The sequence below is a fragment of the Bos javanicus genome, chromosome 7, assembly GCF_032452875.1.
Source record: "Bos javanicus breed banteng chromosome 7, ARS-OSU_banteng_1.0, whole genome shotgun sequence".
Lineage (NCBI taxonomy): Eukaryota > Metazoa > Chordata > Mammalia > Artiodactyla > Bovidae > Bos > Bos javanicus.
This window is the reverse complement of record NC_083874.1, coordinates 27,304,223-27,330,349: the sequence shown is the minus strand read 5'-3', so window position 1 is coordinate 27,330,349 and position 26,127 is coordinate 27,304,223. Positions and strand designations below refer to the sequence as shown.

At 37.3% G+C, this 26,127-nt stretch overlaps 1 long non-coding RNA gene across 2 annotated transcripts in view; it reads right to left on the bottom strand.

Moving 5' to 3' along the window:
- Nucleotides 1–625: 625 nt before the first annotated feature.
- The window catches only part of LOC133250997 (uncharacterized), a 147,109-nt gene continuing 121,607 nt past the window's right edge, over nt 626–26,127 (bottom strand). For both annotated transcript variants that reach the window (XR_009737473.1, XR_009737474.1), the window contains exons 4-5: nt 3,733–3,807; nt 626–954 (exon numbers count right to left, since the gene is read on the bottom strand). This is a non-coding gene — a long non-coding RNA (uncharacterized LOC133250997). The remainder of the gene's footprint in view (nt 955–3,732; nt 3,808–26,127) is intronic.

Sequence of the window (26,127 nt, the reverse complement as noted above, 5' to 3'; positions counted from 1 at the left end):
ATGCTTCTACATTTTTAAAATATCTACCACAGACTTGCTATTTTTATAATCAAATGTTTTGAAAGTATATGAATTAGAGTGGAAGGATTTCCTTCCTATTACAGCTGGTTTAAAGCATACATTATTTGAATTTTAGAGTATTTGGTTTTCAAAATGATTCCTTCAAAATAAATTTGTGGCATATGCAAAATATAAATTATGTCTGCTTTATAGAAAGATTTCTTTTAATTTTATTGCAGACTACTTCTAGTTAGAGTCACTAAATCACCACTCTGCTTGAATTTATCTTTTCTTGGTTGTACCTAGTCAAGTATTTAACAAAATGAGAACACATAGCAAAAAGGTAGCATACATCAATTGTTTCAAATGTCTTGTTCAAGAGAGTCTTTTAAGGAATATGACTTTATTTTTCATAATCCTCTACTTCTATACATTTTTAACACATACTTCTGCTGCTAAAAATAAGCAGATAACACTAATATATTTTCTTCTAGTAAATATTTTGGGAATTTTGCAAAGAGAGGTAAAATGGGAAGAGAAAGGAGAGGGAAGCAGCTAATTATTGGTTAGATATAGCACATATATGGAGGACAAAGGTGTATATTTGATAATAAAAAAAGGAAAATGAATTTTCAGAGCTGTTTTATTTTTTTAAAAAATAGAATCTATTCAACAGCTGAATTTGAAAAGCAGTTTATCAGTTATTACAGTAAATATATTCAAAGTGAATCATAAAACCACTAATTAGGTTTGAATCACTCAAGTGTATATTTGCTGTGACAACAGTTTCCCTTTACAGATCATCCCTCTATTTATAAAAGAACTGAAAATTAACATTTCCTGCTTTTGTCAGACTGAAGCATCTTTCAATAGTTCTCAGCAAACATCTGAAGGATTCTTGCATCCTGAGATCATCTGGCCATTATGTTTTCAAGTGTTGTCTCTCTTCAAGAGCTGAGGGAGGCACACAGAATAAGTGATTGCAGATTCTTTGTAAAATAGAAACAAGAACACAACAAAAATACCCAATGGAAAAGAGATCATGGGTTACCATTCACGGCAGATGGGAATCAACATAAATTGACAGTGGAAGTTTTCATTCTGCTTTGCACATGACTAACCACAAGTAAAGCCTGAGCCCCAGAGAAATAAAATGCAAGATTGTCTAGTTATGTTTTTAATACAGTGATTATTAGTAGATCCAGATTTAAACAGATTTTTTTCTTCTTAACTAAAATAGGTTCTTGAAGAACATAGTTTTAAGAGCATGTGCTGTTCAATACCAAAGAAAGCCTAATGCCTACTCATTTTCACAAGTATTACTCTAAAGTAGAGACAGTTTTCTGGGTTAATCTTAATATATCAGCTCCCAAACATCAACCAAACTGTGATACACTGCTATCAGGAAGGAAAGCATTTTTCTCTGGGACTCTTAGTTGAAGATGTTAGAAAGAGGAGGAGTGGTCCTACTTATTTTTCTGAGCCAAAATATAATGTGATTTCAAATAAACTATTGTGGAGCAAAGTCAAATGAAGGGGGTATTATTTGAACAAGTCCTTGAAGAATAAGAACTATTTCAACAGTGAAGGACGAATGTAGGTGTAAGGAAGATGAGCCGTGAACAAGGAACAGCACTGGATTGATTGTAACATACAAAGCATGTTGGAGAAGGTAGAATGAGTAAAGCTGACAGGAGGTAACAATGGCAATGAGAGTCAAAGGGTAGCAACATCCTTCCCTTAAAAAAGTGAGCTCGGAATGTGTCAATTTAAAGTTGATTTCAGAATAATTTGTCACCAAGAATTCAATTTGAAAGACTCTAAATTAATCACAAAGATTGTGGGAAATGTAACAGAGTATAGAAATGGAAACTTTAAGGGAAAAAAAAGCAGGGAAAAAAAACTTGGAAGAACAGGAAATGAGAATAAGAATGTGCTCAAAAAAATAAATAGGAAACATCTAGATAGTCGACCTTTACAAAATTTCCTGTGTCTGCCACTTGGAGAACTGAATAAATTCTGTGACAAAGCATTACTTTATTCACTCCTTCAAGAACTGAGACTGTGCTACAGATCTTAAGATGTTCCCTAATAAGCATCTCAAGGGTTTATTTATGCTCAGAACTCAGCATCTGGTCAGTATCTAGTGCGTGCGCTCAGTCGTATCCGACTCTTTGCGACCCCATAGACTGTAGCCCACCAGGCTTCTCTGTCCACGCTATTTCCTAGGCAAGAATACTGGAGTGAGTTGACATTTCTTCTTCCAGGGGATCGTCCCAACCCAGAGATCAAACCTGCATCTCTTGCATCTCCTGCATTGGCAGGCAGATTCTTTACCTCTGCACCACCTGGAAATACATATCTACTGCTTATTCAGTACCAAACAAATGTATGCTGAAATTGGCTACAGTTTTGACTAGACATACTGAACATAAAAGAACACTTTCTGTCTCAAAACACGTACAATAGAAGGAAATCTAAAGGAATGAGGAAATAACACTCAGGTAGTTTAGAAAATCTAGTTTGAGTTTCACCACCTCTGTCACTTTGAGGATGAGGATTTCATTTCCATAAATGTGAAACAGAGAACTTTAAGGAACTTCTTCACTGACTTTCCACTCTTGTGTAAAATGAAACAGCAGAATATATCAAAGCATTTTGAAAGTTGAGCCTCAATGAGGACTAAAATAACCAACATAGAGGAGGAAAATATGCCAATCTGTAAACCAACTAAGACAATTAGTCTTATAAAATTAGATTTATATAAGTCTAGAAGAGAGGAGTTAATATGCAATTCAATTGTCTATAATTATGCAAGTTCTCACGATGTGTAAGTCAGTAGCCAATTTCCCATCTTCATAGGGAAAAAAAAAAAAGATGAAAGGAAATACCAAGATAATATTTAAGGAAAAAGAAGGGATTTTGTTGTTGTTGTTGTTTTGGTGGACAAAGGAACATTTCACAGCAGTAATGATTCCAAACAGTGGAACAGGTTTTCAAGAGGGTAGAAAAGCCTCTTTAATTATTTTAAATAGCATTGACCATCAATTATTATTATGAAATTAAGTAACACGAGTTTTAAAAAGCAAACTCAGTACTAGGAGATTCTCTGTGATGCCCCTGCCCCAAAGCCATAGGAGACTAACCGTGAAATTTAAGATGCTGTAGAGACAAAATGAGTTTACAAAGGAAAAGGCAATTTGCTCTAAGAATTAAGCACCAAGCACTCACAGACTCTGTGATTCTAAACACCTGCCCAAAACTTTACATTTCTTTGAAGAGATGAACTCTCATGATATTCAGCTTTACTAGACCAAGGTTCAGAGTTGTATTTGTTAGTTGAAAAGCTGTCTGTTTATAAAATAGTCCTCATCCTGACAATGCATTTTGAATGGTCACTTTTGGCTAGTGTTCCACATAATAGCAACATTAATACAATCAATGTTTCTGAGTTTTCAATCGTACAAATTTCAGAAAAGAATCTTTTCAAATGACAATTCTTAGATATGGCTTTAATCAAGCAATGAACAAATCATCTAAGAAGACACAGTTTTACATAATAAAACTCTGCCCTCCAGAGTTGTGTTTTTTAATCAAAACAACTTAAGCATGTGGAGAATTGTTTTTCCTATAGAAACTATGCATCTGACTTTTCCTCCTCAACCACACTCTTTCTAAATAAATTCATGTAAATAGTGCCATTTATTCATTTGAAAATACTTTTGTACTTACAGGTTTAACAAATTAGTAAAACCCAGGACAGTCCACCACACAGAACAGTGAAGTTTTGCTCTGGCCTCACAGACTCTGAAAAAAAACAAAAAGGAGGCAGATGACAGGAAAAAATAGGAGGAGGAAAAGAAGTGAAGAAGAAGAAGAAGCAAAAATAATAATATCCCAAAGAAGTTATCTGTCCTGCTGCTGAATTTGAGATGAGAATTTTAGAATTGATTTAAGTGATATATATATACAGGTATATATAAATATCGGAGAAGGCAATGGCACCCCACTCCAGTACTCTTGCCTGGAAAATCCTATGGACGGAGGAGCCTGGTAGGCTGCAGTCCATGGGGTCCCTAGGAGTCGGACACGACTGAGCGACTTCACTTTCACTTTTCACTTTCATGCATTGGAGAAGGAAATGGCAACCCACTCACTCCAGTGTTCTTGCCTGGAGAATCCCAGGGACAGGGAACCTGGCGGACTGCCGTCTATGGGGTCGCACAGAGTCGGACACAACTGAAGTGACTTAGCAGCAGCAGCATATATAAATATCTTTTCTGACAACTTTTTAAAACCTGTGCAAAACTATAGAAAATTAACAATAAAGAAAAAAAATCTTGACAGAAGCCAGAGGGGGAAAAGCACCTTACCTACAGAGGAACAAAGGTAAGAATTACATGTAACTCCTCCTCAGAAAACATGCCCACTCCAGTACTGTTGCCTGGAGAATCCCATGGATGGAGGAACGGGTTGGGCGGCCGTCTATGGTGTCGCACAGTCGGACACGACTGACGTGACTTAGCAGCAGCAGCAGCAGAAAACATGACCCTCATTGGGAAAGACTCTGATGCTGGGAAAGACTGAAGGCAGGAGGAGAAAGGGGTGACAGAGGATGAGATGGTCGGATGGCATCATGGACTCAATAGAAATAAGTGTGAGCAAACTCCTGGAGATGGTGAAGGACAGGGAACCCTGGTGTGCTGCAGTCCATGGGGTCACAAATAGATGGACACAACTTAGTGACTGAAGAACAACAGAAGATATGCAAGCAAAAGAGTGACATGAGACATTTAGTGTTGAGAGAGAGAAACCACTAAGCTAGAATTCTGCACCCTGAAAAATTATCCTTCAAAAATGAAGGAGAAATAAAGACTAGAGTCAAACAAAACTGAGAGAATGTGTTGCTAGTAGAGCTGTCTTACAAGAAATGCTAAAAAAAAAAAAAAAAAAAAAAAACAGGTTCTTAAGAGAGGAGGAAAATAACATAGGTCAGAAACTCAGATATACATAAAGTGAGGAGGAAACTTGAAGAAGGAATAAGTGAATGTAAAATAAAACATGAAATATGTTGGTTTATACCAGCATTAACTGGCTTAGATGATACTCTGCTAGAGTATACTTTATGGCATAAGGTATAAAAGAAAAGGGAATATATGTGTATATAAACATAAAATAATTGTAGAAATGCAGTAGGGGGGAAGTTGATAGGGCATTTGCCTATGGGTTTCCATTACACTGAACATAGAAGTACAAAGAGCTTGTAAATGTCTCTCAAAGGTTAAATTTTCATTAATTTTATTAATATGTGAACAATCAAAAACTATTATGATTACTTGAAGCAGATAGAACAGGACATTAGGGACCTATTTCCTTAACATGTATTTGAATGTTTGACTTTGTTGCTTACAGTTATACTTGGTGGTGTGCTAGTTAATGTTTAATAACTGGCCTGCAATGTGGGAGACTGGGATTCGATCCTTAGGTGAGGAAGATTCCCTAGAGAAGAGAATGGCTACCCACTCTAGTAATCTTGCCTGGGAAATCCCATGGACAGGGGAACCTGGCCAGCTACAGTCCATGGGTTTGCAAAGTCAGACACAGCTGAGGGACTAACACTTTCACTTTCACTTTTCACTTTCGGTGGGTCAATGGGAGCCACTGCAGCACACCACACTTTCCTCCTTTTCAGACCAAAGTATTCAGCTTTCATTGCTATCAACTTGCCTATTGTTACTGACAAAGTCCAAGTTTTTTAAATGATATATTTGCCAAGAAAATGGCCAACTCTGATGAAGCACCTAATTAACTATAATCTAACTGGAAATCAGAAATGAAGTCAATGATATTACTCCACTAAAAACAATGCTTAATTCCCTGGGGTTTTAGATGTTCAGATTTAAATCCTGTTATCAACTCTTAGGAGACATGATTTTGAGCTTGACTCTTAAGCTCTATAACCTTTTCCATATCTCTAAACTGAACATCTTCAGTTGACCTTTTCCCTGGTGGCTCAGACGGTAAAGCGTCTGCCTACAATGCGGGAGACCTGGGTTCAATCCCTGGCTTGGGAAGATCTCCTGGAGAAGGAAATGGCAACCCACTCCAGTATTCTTGCCTGGAAAATCCCATGGATGAAGGACCCTGGTAGGCTACAGTCCATGGGGTCGCAGAGTCGGACACCACTGAGCGACTTCACTTTCACTTTAAACTGAACATAATACAAGGCCTGCCTTACTATTGCATAAAAATTAAACAATCCATGTAAAGTACATCAAATCATCCCTATATGTTCATGGTACACAGAAAAACAGTCACATTCTATCAGTTCTTTTTTTGAAAAGAACAAGAATATTTACAGTTATAAATATCCAAAGTAATAGTTCCTCTTGTGTAAAAATGAATTCACTTTCCTTAGTTATTTATAGTGGCATTTTCAATTTATTTTCAAAAGTGAACAAGTACATTTAATTTAAAATTAATAAGACCATTATTGTATATTCATTAAAATTTCATGTGATTATTAGAAGCATTTACTAGGTATGCAATTGACTCATTATATAGAAGAGACAGTAATTAGGCCTTAATAAAAGGAATTTTAAATAATCACTTATAAAACTATATTATTAAATTTGAGATCTCATTTTAAAATCTATCAATAATTTCTATTTACTACAGACAAAGTAAGAATTATATGTTTTGTGAGTATTTAAGCAAATAGAATTAATTTTAGAAACGGAAGACAAAGGATAAGTCTTCTAGCCAGAAACAGTCTCCTGCTTGCTAGAAAATTGTAATGCAATCAGGAGATTCTGTTGATGTTCTTCTCTGCATCTTAGTTTTCAATAATCAAGGTCATTATTTAATAATGTCAATGGAATCTCTTTTTTCTCCCTCAAACACTGACAATAAACAGAAAGTTTATTCATGTGTTGTCACAAAGGTCAGTGCATAATTTACTTCACTAATAATACCTGTGTGGTTTAATTTGATGCAGGTAATCTGTCTGGCTTTCTTTTTTCCCCTTATTTGTGACTTTGCAAGAGAAGTGAAAATATTTTAATTTCATTTCTTTACTTTAAAACATTTAATCACTTAAAAAGCTAGATCATAAATTCCATGAAGACACCAAGAATATTTTTATTACATTTTTTTCCAGCTGCTAGCACAGTGTCTAGAACACAACTGGGGAAAAAGAAAGTAAGAGAGAGAGAAGGAGGGAGGGAAGGAAGGAACAAGGAAAGAAAGCAAGAAAAGAGAGGAAAAAGGGAGAGAGAAAGGACAAATGAAAGAATTAGTACCAAATTATCTTTAGAGATAACTAAAACTGCTCAGAGCAGTGTTTGCTTACTTCAGAGGTGAGCTCCTTTGACTTCCCTTCATAGTACTTCTTATACTTTGAAATCACATTGTTTATGTCATCGATTGATTATAATCTGCACTAGACCATTTTGCCTATAGTGATACTCCCAACTTCCAACACAGGACCAGACACATAGCAGGTACTCAGGAAACACTGATCAAGCCTCTTTTTTGGTCACCTTGCTTAATTACCAGATATAAGAGTTCTACTCTAAGACTCTATGCCCTATTTTATACAATAAGAAAACCCCGCAATGAAACTATAACCAATGCACAGCCCTACACATTGTCAGTGTGACCTTTGGGTCCCTTTCTATGGCCCAAGGGAAAACACTATGGAGAATTCCCCATACGCTCTCTAATCTCTTTTGTTAATCTATTATTTGGCACAGATAGTAATGACACATTGTTTTATCTTCTGCAGACTTATAGTAAGTCTTGAAACCAAGTTTTATACGTCCTCTTTGTTCTTTTTTGAAATTGTTTGGGCTGATCTAGCTTGATTGCATTTTCATACACATTTTTGAATCAGCTGTGTATTTCTTCAAAATAGCCTGCTGAGATTTTGGTAGGAATTGGATCTATAGATGAGTTTAGGTAGGATGGAAAACTGAACAATACGATTTTTTCAGTCCATGATATGATATCATACATTTATTTAAGATTTCTATAATTCCTCTCAGCTGTTTTGTAATTTTCCATATAGAGGTGTAGAGGTCTTACATAGCTTTCAACATTAATTACCGTAGATTTCTTATAGATTCCTTTTATCAGATTTAGGTATTTCCATTCTATTCTTATTTGATAAGAGGTAATATCATGAGGGGCATCAAATTTTGTTGCATGCTTTTATACAACTAATAGGAAGACTATATGGATTTTATATTTTATTCTGTTGATGAGATGAATTATCTTAATTGATATTCAAATGGAAAATTAACCTCACATTCCTGGGATAAACTCATTGCCCATGTTGTATTATACTGTTTACATGTTACTAGATTTGATTTGCTAAATTTTTTAGAAAATTGTATGTCTATATTCATAAAGCATATTGGCCTGAAATTTTACTCTTATTTTATCTTTGAAAGATATATTTTATTGTTTCAAAAAACAAAACAATAAAAAGAGTTGTGAAACTTTCCCTTTATCATGCTTTTCTGAAAGTCTGTACAGAATTGCAACTTTATCTCTTTAAAATACTTAGTAGAAACCTGGGGTAAAAACATTAAAATTAGAGGCATTCATGGGGTCGCAAAGAGTCGGACACGACTGAGCGACTGAACTAAACTGAACTGGGGGAGAGAATATAATCAATCATCAAGAATTCAACTTCTTCAGTAAATATGGCACTGTATACATGTTCTATTTATTTCTGTGTTAATTATGGTTAATGTCTTTCAAGGAATTTGCCCATTCATCCAAACTGCAGAATTTATTGGTATATTGTTGTTCAGTCACTTGGTCGAGTCTGATGTTTGCAACCCCATGGACTACAGCACTCCAGGCTTCCCTGTCCTTCACCATCTCCCAGAGCTTGCTCAAACTCATATCCATTGAGTCAGTGATGCCATTCAACCATCTTGTCTTCTGTCGTCCCCTTCTCCTGCCTTCAATCTTTCCCACCACAGGGTCTTTTCTAATGAATTGGCTCTTTGCATCAGGTGGCTAAAGTATACAATTGTTCATAAATTCTTATTGTTTTTATTTTTAAATCTATAGTATGTGTATCTGTTGATGTCCCCTTTGTAGTTCCTGATGGTGGTAATTTGTGTGGTGTCCTTTTTAAAATGTTTTTCCTTGATTAATCTCTCTAGGGATGTTAAATCTTTATTAATCACTTTTTAATCAACTTTTAATTTTGATAGAAAAACAAGAGTAAATTAAACTTAAAATAAGTAGAAGGAAGTAAATAACAAAGATAACAAATGAAAAGCTTGATCAAAAAAGATACTATAGAAAAACTTAATAAAGCCAAATATTGGTTCTTTGAAAAAAAATTTAATAAAATAATATCAAGCAAGATTGAGAAAGAAAAAAGATAAAACTTCAAATTGACAATATCAAGAATAAAGGAGGGGAAATTTCCATATCTTCTAAAAATGTTAAAAAGTACCTCTATATCAATAAAACTGATAACCAAGATAAAATGGACAAATCCTCAAAATACACAACTACCAAACTAATTCAAGTAGAAAAAGAAATTTTAAATAGCCATGTATCTTAAAAATTGAGTTTTACTCAAAACTTTCCCAGGTCAAGACAATTTTATTTGTGAATTCTTTTAAATATTAAAGGAGAAGGAAATAATTTAGTTTCTCTAGTGAATTCTGTCAAACATTTGAGAAAAATAATTCATTATTATGCACACTTTTTAAGGCAAACACTAGTATCTTTGTTTCATTGACCTTCTCTTGGTTCCTCAAGCATCTTATTTATTTTTTTTTTTTTTAACTTTACAATATTGTATTGGTTTTGCCGTATATCAAAATGAATCCACCACAGGTATACATGTGTTCCCCATCCTGAACCCTCCTCCCTCCTCCCTCCCCGTACCATCCCTCTGGGTCGTCCCAGTGTACCGGCCCCAAGCATCCAGTATCGTGCATCAAACCTGGACTGGCAACTTGTTTCATATATGATATTATATATATCATATCATATATGATATTATCATATCATCATATATATATAATATCATATATGATATTATACATGTTTCAATGCCATTCTCCCAAATCATTCCACTCTCTCCCTCTCCCACAGAGTCCAAAAGACTGTTCTATACATCAGTGTCTCTTTTGCTGTCTCTTTTGCTGTCAGGGTTATTGTTACCATCTTTCTAAATTCCATATATATGCGTTAGTATACTGTATTGGTGTTTTTCTTTCTGGCTTACTTCACTCTGTATAATAGGCTCCAGTTTCATCCACCTCATTAGAACTGATTCAAATGTATTCTTTTTAATGGCTGAGTAATACTCCATTGTGTATATGTACCACAGCTTTCTTATCCATTCATCTGCTGATGGACATCTAGGTTGCTTCCACGTCCTGGCTATTATAAACAGTGCTGCAATGAACATTGGGGTACACGTGTCTCTTTCAATTCTGGTTTCCTCAGTGCATTATTATGCACACTTTTTAAAAATATAAGAAGATATTCCTAACTTTTGTCTGAGTTTACCATAATGCTGACACCAAACCTGACAAAGATATTACAAACTATAATCCCAGGCCAATGTCTCTCATGAACATAAATGCAAAAATTCTCAATGAAATGCTAGCAAATTATATCTGGAAATATATTAAAACACAAAGTAATATGATCAACTGGGATTTATCTTAGGGATGCAAAATTAACCATTTGTATGAATCAATATCATTTACCATATTAACTATGAAGGGAAATGACATGTGCAGTTCAATATATGAAGGAAAGCTTTTGGCAAAAAAAGTTTTTTATCAAACTAGGAATAGAAGGGAACTGCCATAATCTGAAAAGAGCACCTATTTCTTTAAAAATATCTACAGCTGTCATCACACAATGCTGAAAGAGTAAGTTCTCTCTCCTTCTATCATGGATAAGTCCAAGATGTTGACTTTTAAGATGTCTATGCAGCATTGTACTGGAGGTCCTAGCCAATAATTAATGAAAGAAACTTAAATGAAAGTTACAAAGATTAGAAAAGAAGAAGCAAAACTATACTTTATTCAAATGCAGCACAATTAAGAATGCAGAAAATCCTATGAACCTATGAAAACCTGGTAGAAGCATATATTGTAGATATCAAGGCCATGAGAGTTAAAGTCAATATATACTTATATATCTATATACCACCAATGAAAAACTTGAGAATAAAATTTCTAAAGATTATTATCATACAACAGCCTCAAAAAACATTAAATACTTAGTCGTAAATTTAACAAAGGATGTATGGAGACTTCTCAATTGCGAACTATAAAATACTACTGAGAGATATTTTTTAAATGCCTAAGTATATACCTAAAGATATATCATGTTATGCAACTAAAGATTTAAGGTTATTAAATTGTCCATTCTTTCCCATGCAATCTCAACCAGAATCTCAGCAGACTTTTCACCATAAAATTTGATACACTGATTCTAAAAATAACTATTGAAATAAAAAAAAGATCTAGAATAGCCAAAATAGTCCTACAAAAGGGGGAAAAATTTGGACAACTCATTATTTCTGATTTCAAGATTTATTCTAAAGCTACAGTAATCAAGAAATAGTGGTGCTGACTTAACAATGAACAAATAAATCAACAGATGAAAAGGGAGAGTCTTTTCAACATAAAGAGCTGAAACAACTGGAAATTCTTACATACCACTCCTGAAATCATACACAAAAGTTAGTGTAATATGGATTAAAGGCCAACCCTAACAGCCACATATTCTAAAGCAAAGGAGAATGTCTTTATGACCCTAGGATAAGTAAAGATCCTTTAGAACACAAAAAACACTAACCTTCAAAGAAAATATTGATAAATCGATGTTCATCAATGATGAGAAATCATTAGTAATTATAAATGAAAACCACCAATGGGATACCAAACACACTGACAGGAATGGCAAAAATTAAAAAAAAAAAAACATGACCACCAAATAATGACAAAATTTTCAAGTAACAAAAACTTTCACACATTGTTTTTGACAGTACAAAATTATACACCCTTTTGGAAAATGGTTTGAAAAGTTCTTACATAGTTAAACATACACCTACCTATGATCCAAAAATTCCATCAAAGACAAGTAAAATCCTATTTTTACAAAAAGATTTGTCCAAGAAGGTTTGTAGAAGCACATTCACTAAGGCAAGAACTGGAAACTAGTCCATTATCCCACATCAAAGGACTGAATGAACAAACTGTAGTCTATACTATGGAATACTACTCATAAATAGAAAAGTCAAATTAATTACACATGCAACACTTCTAGAATCTCAAAAACTTTAAATGAGCAAAGTAAAGCCTGATATAAGAGTATATATTCTATCATTCTATTTATGTGAATTTCAGGAACAAGCTAAACTAATTATAGCAAAAGATTTCAGGAAAGTGGTTGCTTTCCACAGATGGCAAATTGGCTGAGGAAGGGCACAAGGCAATCTGGGGTGAGGAGAATGTTCTATATTTTGATAGAGCTATTGGTTATACGCACACATTTCTCAAAATTCATTGAACTGAACCATTTAAGGCTTATTTCACTACATGTAGACATACATCAATAAAATTTTAAATAGAATACACAAAAAATGAATAAGTCAGGCAAAATTAATCTAAAGTGGCAAAACGCAAGACTGGTTATACAAGACATGGAACTGTGACTTGACAGATATGAGGCAGCCTCTGTAGTACTGATAACATTCTATGTCTTGATCTGGGTCCCACTGAGCTATTATGTTTACTTTGGGAAATTTAAAGTACACTAATGATATGGACTTTTATTTTAATATGTGGTACTTCAACATAATTTGCATTTAACATTTTTGTTCCTGATAATCACGAAAGCCCTCTCTATCAATTTCTACCTAGAAGTGCATATACTGTGTCATCGATACAATGGAATGTGGGGAAGTTGCTAGCTGTACCACCACATTGTGCATAATAAACTCCTAGTGGAAAAGCTTTAACCTGTTACTATGACAGCATGCTTTGACTATGGCATTCACAGAGAATAAATCATTTCAATTTAATCTGTCCAGTTGCTTTGTTATTGAAGATGACAAGGAAGCAACAGCAAGCATCACTAGAGAAATCACAGCAATATAACATCTGTCACATTGTAATACAGAGGGATCAGAGATCATTCAGGAGTGTCATAATTGTAATTTCAGAAAACCAAATACTATTTATGTGATAACATCCACCTGTATCTCTTTAGCTTGCCTTTTCAATTTGCTGCCTCTTTACATCTATTCAAAACTGAAGCATCTCATGTCATTAAATACTATGTAAATAAGTTAGGCCTGATTGTGAAGGATCAGAAGCTAACTGGGATACTTCAGCTTCTGGGGCCAGAAGATTCTAACACCCATATGGTCCCTGAAGCACAGCTTAAGCATTTTGATGGACATGCCAAGATTCAACTAAGGAGATAGACTTTCACCACAGATGAAACTGTCTCCCAGCGAAAGAGAACAGATTAATGAAAGTGTCAGTTAGGGTTCTTTGGTTACAGTCAATAGAAACTCATTCTAGCTAACATATGTGAAAAAAAAAAAAAGAATTTGTTACAAACTGATTGGGGAATTGCTCACTGTATTAAGCTGAGGAAGGACAATAAGGCATCTGTGGAATTCTAAAAACTAACATAAATATGTGTGGGATTCTGCTTGGCCCCACTTCACATCCTCTTAGGTGAACTTTTTCTTCCGATCGTTGCTGCAGAAAGCAGTTACACGGGTACAGTGTGACAGTCGCGTCTGTATAGGGATTTCTCTGCCACATAGGTTGCTTGTAACAGCCCACTTAGCTATTCTGGCACAAAAACAAAATATAGAGATGTGAAGGAGGGAGCAATTCATGTGGCAAGCAACGGGGCATGTGCTCCTGGAAAACGTTACCCTCCTCCATCCCCACCTGGATAATTTTGCACTGCTTTCTACGTGTTTCCACATATAGTCCCCAGCATGATTAAGCCTCACTTGCCAAGAGTAGTGATCAGCTTGCCTTGAATAGTGCAGCTCTGACTGGGCTCTCCCTCTTACCTGTTTCATCCTCCCTGTCCTCTACAACTGCTGCTTGGAACTACTTCTCAAAACACATGACCTGCCCATAAGCCCTGTACTAGGCGCTACTCTTTTAGGGAATGGCAACTAAAGTAAAAGTTACCTGCTGCTAAGTCATTTCAGTCCAACTCTGTGCGACCCCATAGATGGCAGCCCACCAGGATCCTCCGTCCCTGGATTCTCCAGGCAAGAACACTGGAGTAGGTTGCCATTTCCTTCTCCAATGCATGAAAGTGAAAAGTGAAAGTGAAGTCGCTCAGTCACGTCCAGCTCCTAGTGACCCCATGGACTGCAGCCCACCAGGCTCCTCCATCCATGGGATTTGCCAGGCAAGAGTACTGGAGTGGGTTGCCACTGCCTTCTCCTACAGGGCCCCATAGCTGCCAGAGTGAATGAATTTCAAATCCATTCAGTCATTTTTGTTCCTTTGCTCATGAATTGAATCCTGGGACAGCACACAATTGGCCAAGCTTTGATCCTATGCCTACTCCTTACTTATGAAAGGCGAGGCATGCTAGATACCTCGTAATTCAAGGAAATGAAAAGAAAGGGAAGGGAAGAGAAGGGGGAAAATGTTGCTCTTTCTATATCTCTCCACGTGTCTAAAATATTGCATTAAAATTTTGAGCAACAAACTCAGTAGACTGCGATTATTTAACAGCACATGTAACATTATATTTACAATGAATTTATTTTTACTAAGTGTTTGACATGATAGGTCATTTCCACTTATGGTGATTAATCTAAAATTCAACAAAAAAAATAAAGATGGTTAGGTTAGAACCTCACGTCCTACTCGTTCTTTGATATTACAATGCCACCAGAAAGGAACCAAGGCTGCTAGGAAAGATGGAGTAAGCACATCCCACAGTATTCATCTCACTAAACAAAATATATGAAAGTGAAAATGAATGTCACTCAGTCATGTCCGACTCTGCAATCCCATGGACTGTAGCCTGCCAGGCTCCTCTGTCCTTGGAATTCTCCAGGCAAGAATACTGGAATGGGTAGTCACTACCTTCTCCAAGGGGATCTTCTCTAGCCAGGGATCAAACCCTGATCTCTCTCAGTGCAGACAGATTATTTACCGTCTGAGCCACTAGGGAAGCCCAAACAAAATATATAGAACAACTATATGTCAGAAGATTATGAATGGCAGAGAAAAAGGCTGGCTAAGGATCCATGAACTCAGGGAACAATGTGGTGATGAGTTCTTTGGTTTGGTTTGATTTTTATCCCTTATCTGTCTTGGCCTTCACACTACAGCAGGCTATAACCCTGCACCACAAAGGGGTAAGAGATATAAACAACAAAAGACTGCTTTTGCTATCCAAAGCACAGTGAGGAAGACGGTCGTGGGGGACAGAACCCTTTGACAACATCTCTCCTTCTCCAGGCCAACACCACACACAAAAAAGAGAAAAGAAAAAAACCTGCCTCTTTCCCTTCACATTACGTATCACAGCAACTGTGGAAAAGAGCCAAGTCAAACATTCACACACTGCACCAAGCAAGCAAAGCCTCCAGAGTCTCCCACGCTCCCTCTTCCCTGGGTGCTGCCGATACTATGATACTACTGGGTTTTCATTTGCTCCTTGGAAGAAAAGCTATGACAAACCTAGGCAGCATAATAAAAAGCAGAAATATCACTTTGCCAACAACGGTCCGTCAAGTCAAAGCTATGGTTTTGCCAGTAGTCACATATGGATGTGAGAATTGAACCATAAAGAAAGCTGAGTGCCAAAGAATTGATGCTTTTGAACTCTGGTGCTAGAGAAGATTCTTGAGAGTCCCTTGGACTGCAAGGAGACCCACCCAGTCCATCCTAAAGGAAATCAACCCTGAATATTCCATTGGAAGGATTGATGCTGAAGCTGAAGCTCCAATAGTTTGGCCACCTGATGCAAAGAGCTGACTCATTAGGAAAGACCCTGATGCTGGGAAAGATTGAAGGCAAGAGGAGAAGGGGAAGACAGAGGATGAGATGATTAGATGGCATCACCAAATCAATGGATATGAGTCCAAGCAGACTTTGGGAAATAGCGAAGGACAGGGAAGCCTGGTGTGCTGCAGTCCATGGGGCTGCAAAGCGTCCGACACGGCTCAGCGAGTAAACGTGAGCAACTGGGTAGTGTCCTGTCAACCAGTCCCACTCTGCAATAGCTACAGAGGCAGAGCCTCTTTCCTCACCCCATCCAGAAGCCCATCATGCTCTACGTGAACATAAACAGAGGCAGCATCCCTCCTTCTTCCCCATCAGGCACTGTGAAGACTGTAAAAGAAGCCCTGCCTACAACACCTGCCCTGCACTAAGGGAATATCTGCAAAGAGGAGCACTCCACCCTCTCCCAACTAAATGGTGGGCATTGTGAGCTTAGACTAAGGAGAGTAGGGACCTGAAAAAAGGGATTCTTTATATCTGAGAATAAAATCACAAGCACACCCAAGCACTCCATGTGAAACTGACTAGAATCAATAAAGCAAAAACTTTAAAAACTGAACTATTGCACAGAATACCACTCAGGTTTCAAACTTACTTCAGTATTAATAAGCAGAGTAGAATAATGTAGAATAATGCTGCAAAAGTTTGAAAACTAAATCAACATTGGAACTAAAGCCTGCAAAAGGGAACTAGGTCAGGTTTTCTGAACCTAAACAGGTCTATTGCTCACTGAAACAGATTTACACAGCAACCAGAGTCTCATAACCAAATACTTAAAAAAAAAAAAAAATGCAATCCAAAATATGTGTCATACAAGAACCAGTAAATTCTCAATTCAAATGAGGAAAGATAAGCAACAGTGGCAACACTGAGTTTATCCAAATGTTAGAATTCTCTGACTAGAATTTTAAAGCAGTTATCATAAAAAATGTTCCAACAAGAAATTACACTCTTGAAATAAATGGAAATATAGAAAGTCCAAGAAATAGAAGAAACTAAAAAAAAAAAAAATCAAATAAAAATTTTAAAACTAAAAATAAAATAAATGAAATCAAAAAACTCCCTGGATGGACTCAGTGCAGAATGGAGATAACAGGGAACATAAAGATCAATAGAAACTACCCAATCTGGACAGCAAATAAAAAATAGATTTGAAAATAGCCAAAGATCCTCAGCAATGTAGGGCAAAAGATCTACCATTTGTGTCACCGAAGTCCCCAGAAGGGAATGAGAAAGAGGTTGGGGCTAAAACAATACTTGAAGAATCAGTGGCTGAAATATTCCCCAATTTGACAGAGGACATAAATCTACAGGAAAAAAAGAGGAACAAGCATAAACAGGATAAATACAAATAAATACATATCCTGATATCAGAATATATCCTAATATATGATTCTAATGAATATCCTAATCAAGTTCTAAAAACAACCCAAAAAAATAGATTAAAAAATTCGAAAGCAGCCAAAGAACAGTAATATATTAACTGTAAGGAAGGAACAATTTGAATACTGAAGTATTTCTAAGCAGAAACAATAAAAGCTAGAAAGAAGTAGCCAACATTTTTCAAGGGGTGAAATTAAAAAAAAAAAAAAACTATCAACCCAGAATCCTACATCCAGTAAAAATATACTGAGAGTTTTACCAAAATAAAAATTAAAATCATATATTTGGTTTCACTTGAAAAACGAGAATACTTGGCCATCAGGTCTGAGTTCTTACAGAGCAACAATAGTCTTGAGGCAGAGGGAAATGCTTCCTTTAGATGAGGCATCTACCTTCTACTTACCAGCATGGCTTCTTACCCTGAGTACTGTCTCATTTATTCTACATGCCTGGCTGTTGTAAGTACTGGGTTTATGGCATCCAGACTATCAGTTTAAAAGTTTTTCCAGAAACTCTAATAAAAGCCATAGATCTCCAGAAAGGCACCCATGCAAACAATTTTGTATTTAGTTTCAAAGGTTATAGGCTCATATGATCCTAAGATTATTCAGATCCCACTTTAAGAACCTCTTATTTGACCATCAAGAGTACTATCCTAATCTAATCATAATGAGATTATTGATTGCTCACCTTTTTTCTGTTAATGGTATTTAGGAATGCCTCCAATATTGCCATATGTGTTTGCTGTATTATTTAGGGATATTCAGTTCTACTAAGGAGAGTAAGACAAGGAAGAAAAATGAAACTAAATATAAAAGCAAGAACCTTCTGAAACATATTAGACATAAATAAGGTAGTTAGGGTCTATAGATGAAGGAATAGTAGAACTAAGTATTTGCCAAATACTTATGAAACACCTAACAGTTTCTGGGACATAAGTTGCAGAATGAGCAAACGAATGAATGAATGAGTGACTGCAAGGCTCAGCTTTTCCATTTCGCTACATCCCTTCCTCTTACCACTAACATATTACTTTTTCCCTATTTGTTATTGTTTCTACTACATCATAAATTTATTGTAGAAAAGGGCCATAAGTTGTGTACATGAGATAAGTTAATAAATACCTAAAAGCAGTGGTCACACATAGGACAGTGATTCTCACTCAAGGGTACATCACAATCACCTGAGAAACTTGTTTAAAATGAAGCTATCTAGGGGCCAACCCTCGGAGAAGGCAATGGCACCCCACTCCAGTACTTTTGCCTAGAAAATCCCATGGACGGAGGAGCCTGGTAGGCTGCAGACCATGGGGTCGCTAGAGTCGGACACGACTGAGCGACTTCACTTTCACTTTTCGCTTTCATGCATTGGAGAAGGAAATAGCAACCCACTCCAGTGTTCTTGCCTGGAGAATCCCAGGGACGGGGAAGCCTGGTGGGCTGCCGTCTGTGGGGTTGCACAGAGTCCGACACGACTGAAGCGACACAGCAGCAGCAGCAGCAGGGGCCAACCCTGGTGGTTCAGACTATAAAGAATGTGCCTGCAATGCAGGAAACTCAGGTTTTATCCCTGGGTCAGGAAGATCCTCTTGAGAAGGAAATGGCAACCCACTCCAGTATTCTTGCTGGAGAATTCCATTGACAGAGGAGCCTGGCAAACTATAGCCCATGGGGTCACAAAGAGATACAACTGAGAGACTAATACTTTTCAGGAATCAGTCCAAGGAGTTTCATTTCAGTAATTTAGAGAGGTGCTATTAAAAAAAAAATTATATTTTTACCAGAACTCCCACTGCTTTCAATTTAGGGGCTCCATCAACAACATATCAAAAACAATTGATATAGGAAACATGGAAAATCTAGGGCAAATGGTAATCTCTGTCTCCACTCTCACTAAGGATACTATTTATCAAACAGATTAAAATGTACTTCACATCAGCCTGAAGAAACTAGAGGAAAGATGGACCTAGCTCCTTTCAGTTCAGTTCAGTTCAGTCACTCAGTCGTGTCCGACTCTTTGCAACCCCATGAATTGCAGCACGCCAGGCCTCCCTGTCCATCACCAACTCCCGGAGTTCACTCAAACTCACATCCATCGTGTTGGTGATGCCATCCAGCCATCTCATCCTCTGTTGTCCCCTTCTCCTCCTGCCCCCAATCCCTCCCAGCATCAGAGTCTTTTCCAATGAGTCAACTCTTCACATGAGGCGGCCAAAGTACTGGAGTTTCAGCTTTAGCATCATTCCTTCCAAAGAAATCCCAGGGCTGATCGCCTTCAGAATGGACTGGTTGGATCTCCTTCCAGTCCAAGGGACTCTCAAGAGTCTTCTCCAACACCACAGTTCAAAAGCATCAATTCTTTGGCGCTCAGCTTTCTTCACAGTCCAACTCTCACATCCATACATGACTGCTGGAAAAACCATAGGCTTGACTAGACAGACCTTTGTTGGCAAAGTAATGTCTATGCTTTTGAATATGCTATCTAGGTTGGTCATAACTTTCCTTCCAAGGAGTAAGCGTCTTTTAATTTCATGGCTGCAGTCACCATCTGCAGTGAATTTGGAGCCCAGAAAAATAAAGTCTGACACTGTTTCCACTGTTTCCCCATTTATTTCCCATGAAGGGATGGGACTGGATGCCATGATCTTAGTTTTCTGAATGTTGAGCTTTAAGCCAACTTTTTCACTCTCCTCTTTCACTTTCATCAAGAGGCTTTTGAGTTCCTCTTCACTTTCTGCCATAAGAGTGCTGTCATCTGCATATCTGAGGTCATGGATATTTCTCCTGGCAATCTTGATTCCAGCTTGTGCTTCTTCCAGGCCAGCATTTCTCATGATGTACTCTGCATATAAGTTAAATAAACAGGGTGACAATATACAGCCTTGACATACTCCTTTTCCTATTTGGAAACAGTCTGTTGTTCCATGTCCAGTTCTAACTGTTGCTTCCTGACCTGCATATAGGTTTCTCAAGAGGCAGGTCAGATGGTCTGGTATTCCCATCTCTTTCAGAATTTTCCACAGTTTATTGTGATCCACACAGTCAAAGGCTTTGGCATAGTCAATAAGGCAGAAGTAGATGTTTTTCTGGAACTCTCTTGCTTTTTCAATGATCCAGCGGATGTTGGCAATTTGATCTCTGGTTCCTCTGCCTTTTCTAAAACCAGCTTGAACATCTGGAAGTTCATGGTTCATGTACTGTTGAAGCCTGGCTTGGAGAATTTTGAGCATTACTTTACTAGCGTGTGAGATGAGTGCAATTGTGCAATAGTTTGAGCATTCTTTGGCATTGCCTTTCTTTGGGATTGGAATGAAAACTGACCTTTTCCAGTCCTGTGGCCACTGCTGAGTTTTCCAAATTTGCTGGCATATGTAGTGCAGCACTTTCACAGCATCATCTTTCAGGATTTGAAATAGCTCAACTGGAATTCCATCACCTCCACTAGCTTTGTTCATAGTGATGCTTTCTAAGGTCCACCTGACTTCACATTCCAGGATGTCTGCCTTTCGGTGAGTAATCACACCATCCTGATTATCTTGGTCATTAACATCTTTTTTGTACAGTTCTTCTGTGTATTCTTGCCACCTCTTCTTAATATCTTCTGCTTCTGTTAGGTCCATACCATTTCTGTCCTTATCGAGCCCATCTTTGCATGAAATGTTCCCTTGGTGTCTCTAATTTTCTTGAAGAGATCTCTAGTCTTTCCCATTCTGTTGTTTTCCTCTATTTCTTTGCATTGATCGCTGAGGAAGGCTTTCTTATCCCTCCTTGCTATTCTTTGGAACTCTGCATTCAGATGCTTATATCTTTCCTTTTCTCCTTTGCTTTTCACTTCTCTTCTATTTGTAAGGCCTCCTCAGACAGCCATTTTTCTTTTTTGCATTTCTTTTCCATGGGGATGGTCTTGATCCCTGTCTCCTGTACAATGTCACAAACCTCCATACCTAGTTCATCAGGCACTATGATCTATCAGATCTAGTCCCTTAAATCTATTTCTCACTTCCACTGTATAATCATAAGGGATTTGATTTAGGTCATACCTGAATGGTCTAGTGGTTTTCACCACTTTCTTCAATTTAAATCTGAATTTGGCAATAAGGAGTTCATGATCTGAGCCACAGTCAGCTCCCAGTCTTGTTTTTGCTGACTGTATAGAGCTTCTCCATCTTTGGCTGCAAAGAATATAATCAATCTGATTTCAGTGTTGACCATCTGGTGATGTCCATGTGTAGAGTCTCCTCTTGTGTTGTTGGAAGAGAGTGTTTGTTATGACCAGTGTGTTCTCTTGGCAAAACTCTATTAGCCTTTGCCCTGCTTCATTCCGTATTCCAAGGCCAAATTTGCCTGTTATTCCAGGTTTTCTTGACTTCCTACATTTGCATTCCAGTCCCCTATAATGAAAAGGACATCTTTTTGGGGTGTTAGTTCTAAAAGGTCTTGTAGGTCTTCATAAAACCGTTCAACTTCAGCTTCTTCAGCATTATTGGTTGGGGCATAGGCTTGGATTACCGTGATATTGAATGGTTTGCCTTGGAAACGAACAGAGATCATTCTGTCGTTTTTGAGATTGCATCCAAGTACTGCATTTCGGACTCTTTTGTTGACCATGATGGCTACTCCATTTCTTCTAAGGGATTCCTGCCCACAGTAGTAGATATAATGGTCATCTGAGTTAAATTCACCCATTCCAGTCCATTTAAGTTCGCTGATTCCTAGAATGTCGATGTTCACTCTTGCCATTTCCTGTTTGACCACTTCCAATTTGCCTTGTTTCATGGACCTGACATTCCAGGTTCCTATGCAATATTGCTCTTTACAGCATCGGACCTTGCTTGTATCACCAGTCACATCCACAACTGGGTATTGTTTTTGCTTTGGCTCCATTCCTTCATTCTTTCTGGAGTTATTTCTCCACTGATCTCCAGTAGCATATTGGGCACCTACTGACCTGGGGAGTTTCTCTTTCAGTATCCTGTCATTTTGCCTTTTCATACTGTTCATGGGGTTCTCAAGGCAAGAATACTGAAGTGGTTTGCCATTCCCTTCTCCAGTGGACCACATTCTGTCAGACCTCTCCACCATGACCTGCCCGTCTTGGGTAGCCCCACACACATGACTTAGTTTCATTGAGTTAGACAAGGCTGTGGTCTGTGTGATTAGATTGACTAGTTTTCTGTGATTATGGTTTCAGTGTGTCTGCCCTTTGATGCCCTCTCACAACACCTACCGTCTTTCTTGGGTTTCTCTTAACTTGGGTATCTCTTCACAGCTGCTCCAGCAAAGCACAGCCGCTGCTCCTTACCATGGATGAAGGGTATTTCCTCACCACTGCCCCTCCTAATCTTGATCGTGGAGTAGATCCTTTCAGCCCTCCTGTGCCTGCACAGCCACCGCTCCTTAGATGGTGATATGATCCAGAGCTCCTTTACCTTAGGTGATATGATTTTGGGGTGGGGCAGCGTGGGGAAAAGAACTTATTGTTATCTGTGTGAGATACTAATTTTATGAGCTTGTAGAGCCACTGTGTTCTTCACAGTCAGCTGCTTCTTTTTTATCATTGCTCATGGCCAGAAAATGGACAAGAAACAAGAACCATAGCTTATATATAGTGAAAATGAGTATACTACCCAAAGCAATTTATAGATTCAATGCAATCCCTATCAAGCTACCAACAGTATTCTTCACAGAGCTAGAACAAATAATTTCACAATTTGTATGGAAATACAAAAAACCTCAAAGAGCCAAAGCGATCTTGAGAAAGAAGAATGGAACTGGAGGAATCAACCTACCTAACTTCAGGCTCTACTACAAAGCCACAGTTATCAAGACAGTATGGTACTGGCACAAAGACAGAAATATAGATCAATGGAACAAAATAGAAAGCCCAGAGATAAATCCACGCACATATGGACACCTAATCTTTGACAAAGGAAGCAAGAATATACAATGGATTAAAGACAATCTCTTTAACAAGTGGTGCTGGGAAATCTGGTCAACCACTTGTAAAAGAATGAAACTAGAACACTTTCTAACACCATACACAAAAATAAACTCAAAATGGATTAAAGATCTCAACGTAAGACCAGAAACTATAAAACTCCTAGAGGAAAACATAGGCAAAACGCTCTCTGACATACATCACAGCAGGATCCTCTATGACCCACCTCCCAGAATATTGGAAATCAAAGCAAAAATAAACAAATGGGACCTAATTAACCTTAAATGCTTCTCCACATCAAAGGAAACTATCAGCAAGGTGAAAAGACAGCCTTCAGAATGGGAGAAAATAATAGCAAATGAAGCAACTGACAAACAACTAATCTCAAAAATATACAAGCAACTCCTACAGCTCAACTCCAGAAAAATAAATGACCCAATCAAAAAATGGGCCCAAGAACTAAATAGACATTTCTCCAAGGAAGACATACAGATGGCTAACAAACACATGAAAAGATGCTCAACATCACTCATTATCAGAGAAATGCAAATCAAAACCACTATGAGGTACCATTTCACACCAGTCAGAATGGCTGCGATCCAAAAGTCTACAAGCAATAAATGCTGGAGAGGGTGTGGAGAAAAGGGAACCCTCTTACACTGTTGGTGGGAATGCAAACTAGTACAGCCACTATGGAAAACAGTGTGGAGATTCCTTAAAAAACTGGAAATAGAACTGCCTTATGATCCAGCAATCCCACTGCTGGGCATACACACTGAGGAAACCAGAATTGAAAGAGATACGTGTACCCCAATGTTCACTGCAGCACTGTTTATAATAGCCAGGACATGGAAGCAACCTAGATGTCCATCAGCAGATGAATGGATAAGAAAGCTGTGGTACATTTACACAATGGAGTATTACTCAGCCATTAAAAAGAACTCATTTGAATTAGTTCTAATGAGGTGGATGAAACTGGAGCCTATTATACAGAGTGAAGTAAGCCAGAAGGAAAAACACCAATACAGTATACTAACACATATATATGGAATTTAGAAAGATGATAACAATAACCCTGTGTACGAGACAGCAAAAGAGACACTGATGTATGGAACAGTCTTTTGGACTCTGTAGGAGAGGGAGAGGGTGGGAAGATTTGGGAGAATGGCATTGAAACATGTAAAATATCATGTATGAAATGAGATGCCAGTCCAGGTTCGATGCACGATACTGGATGCTTGGGGCTAGTGCACTGGGACGACCCAGAGGGATGGTATGGGGAGGGAGGAGGGAGGAGGGTTCAGGATGGGGAGCACATGTATACCTGTGGCGGATTCATTTTGATATTTGGCAAAACTAATACAATTATGTAAAGTTTAAAAATAAAATAAAATTAGGAAAAAAATTAAAAAAAAAAATAAAAAATAGAAAGAACCATAGCTTAATTCCTGCTGCAACACTCTCAAGACTTGAATGGTTCTGCTTCTTGTTTGGTTGATTTCTTAATGCTTATTATTTCAACAGCACTTATTGCATACCTAGAGGTGGGTTTATACCTTGGCGGATTCATTTTGATATTTGGCAAAACTAATACAATTATGTAAAGTTTAAAAATAAAATAAAATTAATTAAATCAATAAATAAAACCCCAATGTAAAATTTTAAATTAATATTTAGATTTTTTAAATTAAATGTTACTTTTAGACAATTTCAGATTAAGGAGACACATAACAATCCTCAGGGATTTTTAAGTTGGAGGCTTGTGAAAGCAGAAACACTTTTCAAGTTGAGCAATTACTTCATGTATGGGCTCATAGTAGGTGAAATAAGCAGCCAACTGGATTCTCTTGATTTCTGCTTTACCTTATGAAAATTTTTCATGGTGTTTTCCAACCTGCTATCATGTAACAATTGATTTATTGCACTTACATATTCCAGTCCCCAACTTTTACAGAAAGTTGTCAATCCAATACTCAAGCTTTCACTTCTGGAATATGTATAATCAATTTGGAATTCTAGATAATACGTGTAATCATGAAGTGTATTAATTAAGAAAAAATTTTTACATATGTCTAAATTATTTATTTACAGTTTCATTGAATTTGTGAGAACTGAATTCCAAGCTCTTTCAAATCACTGAAATTCAAAGAAATTCACAACTAATCCAAAGTACCATAAACATTTGTATGCTAAGTAAAGGCAATTGTCTTCCTGCACAAGCTCTTATTTTCCCCAATTCACCACAGCAGTTCACAGAGAAACAAACAGCTAAACTAATGAAGGAAACAAATGGAACATTTACTGACACCTTACCTTATATATACCAAGGATATATACCAAGGAAATAATAGCTTGGTTCAGTATTCAAGGGGCATTAAAACATCAGTAAAAATAGTAAGAATAATCCTTTATTTACTAGTCTGTACCTTGCTTACTTGGATAATGCAGGTGATGGCTACACTTTTAATTTTCCATCCAATAACAGATTATAAAAACAGAAAGAGAGGTTATGATAGAAGAGTTGTAGCATTATTTAATGCTGTACTGAGCCTGACCCGGGCAACTATAGAGAAAACACACAGTCAACTGATTTAACACTATACATCAGTTTAGGGCTTTTCTGAGTAGTGCAAAAAAAAAAAAAAACAACCCAAACACCTCCACCACCAAGTCCCTACCAAGGATTACTAACCTCCTATTTTATAGGAATCATTTAAAAGCAATTAGACAGACTAATATAACCCCCCTT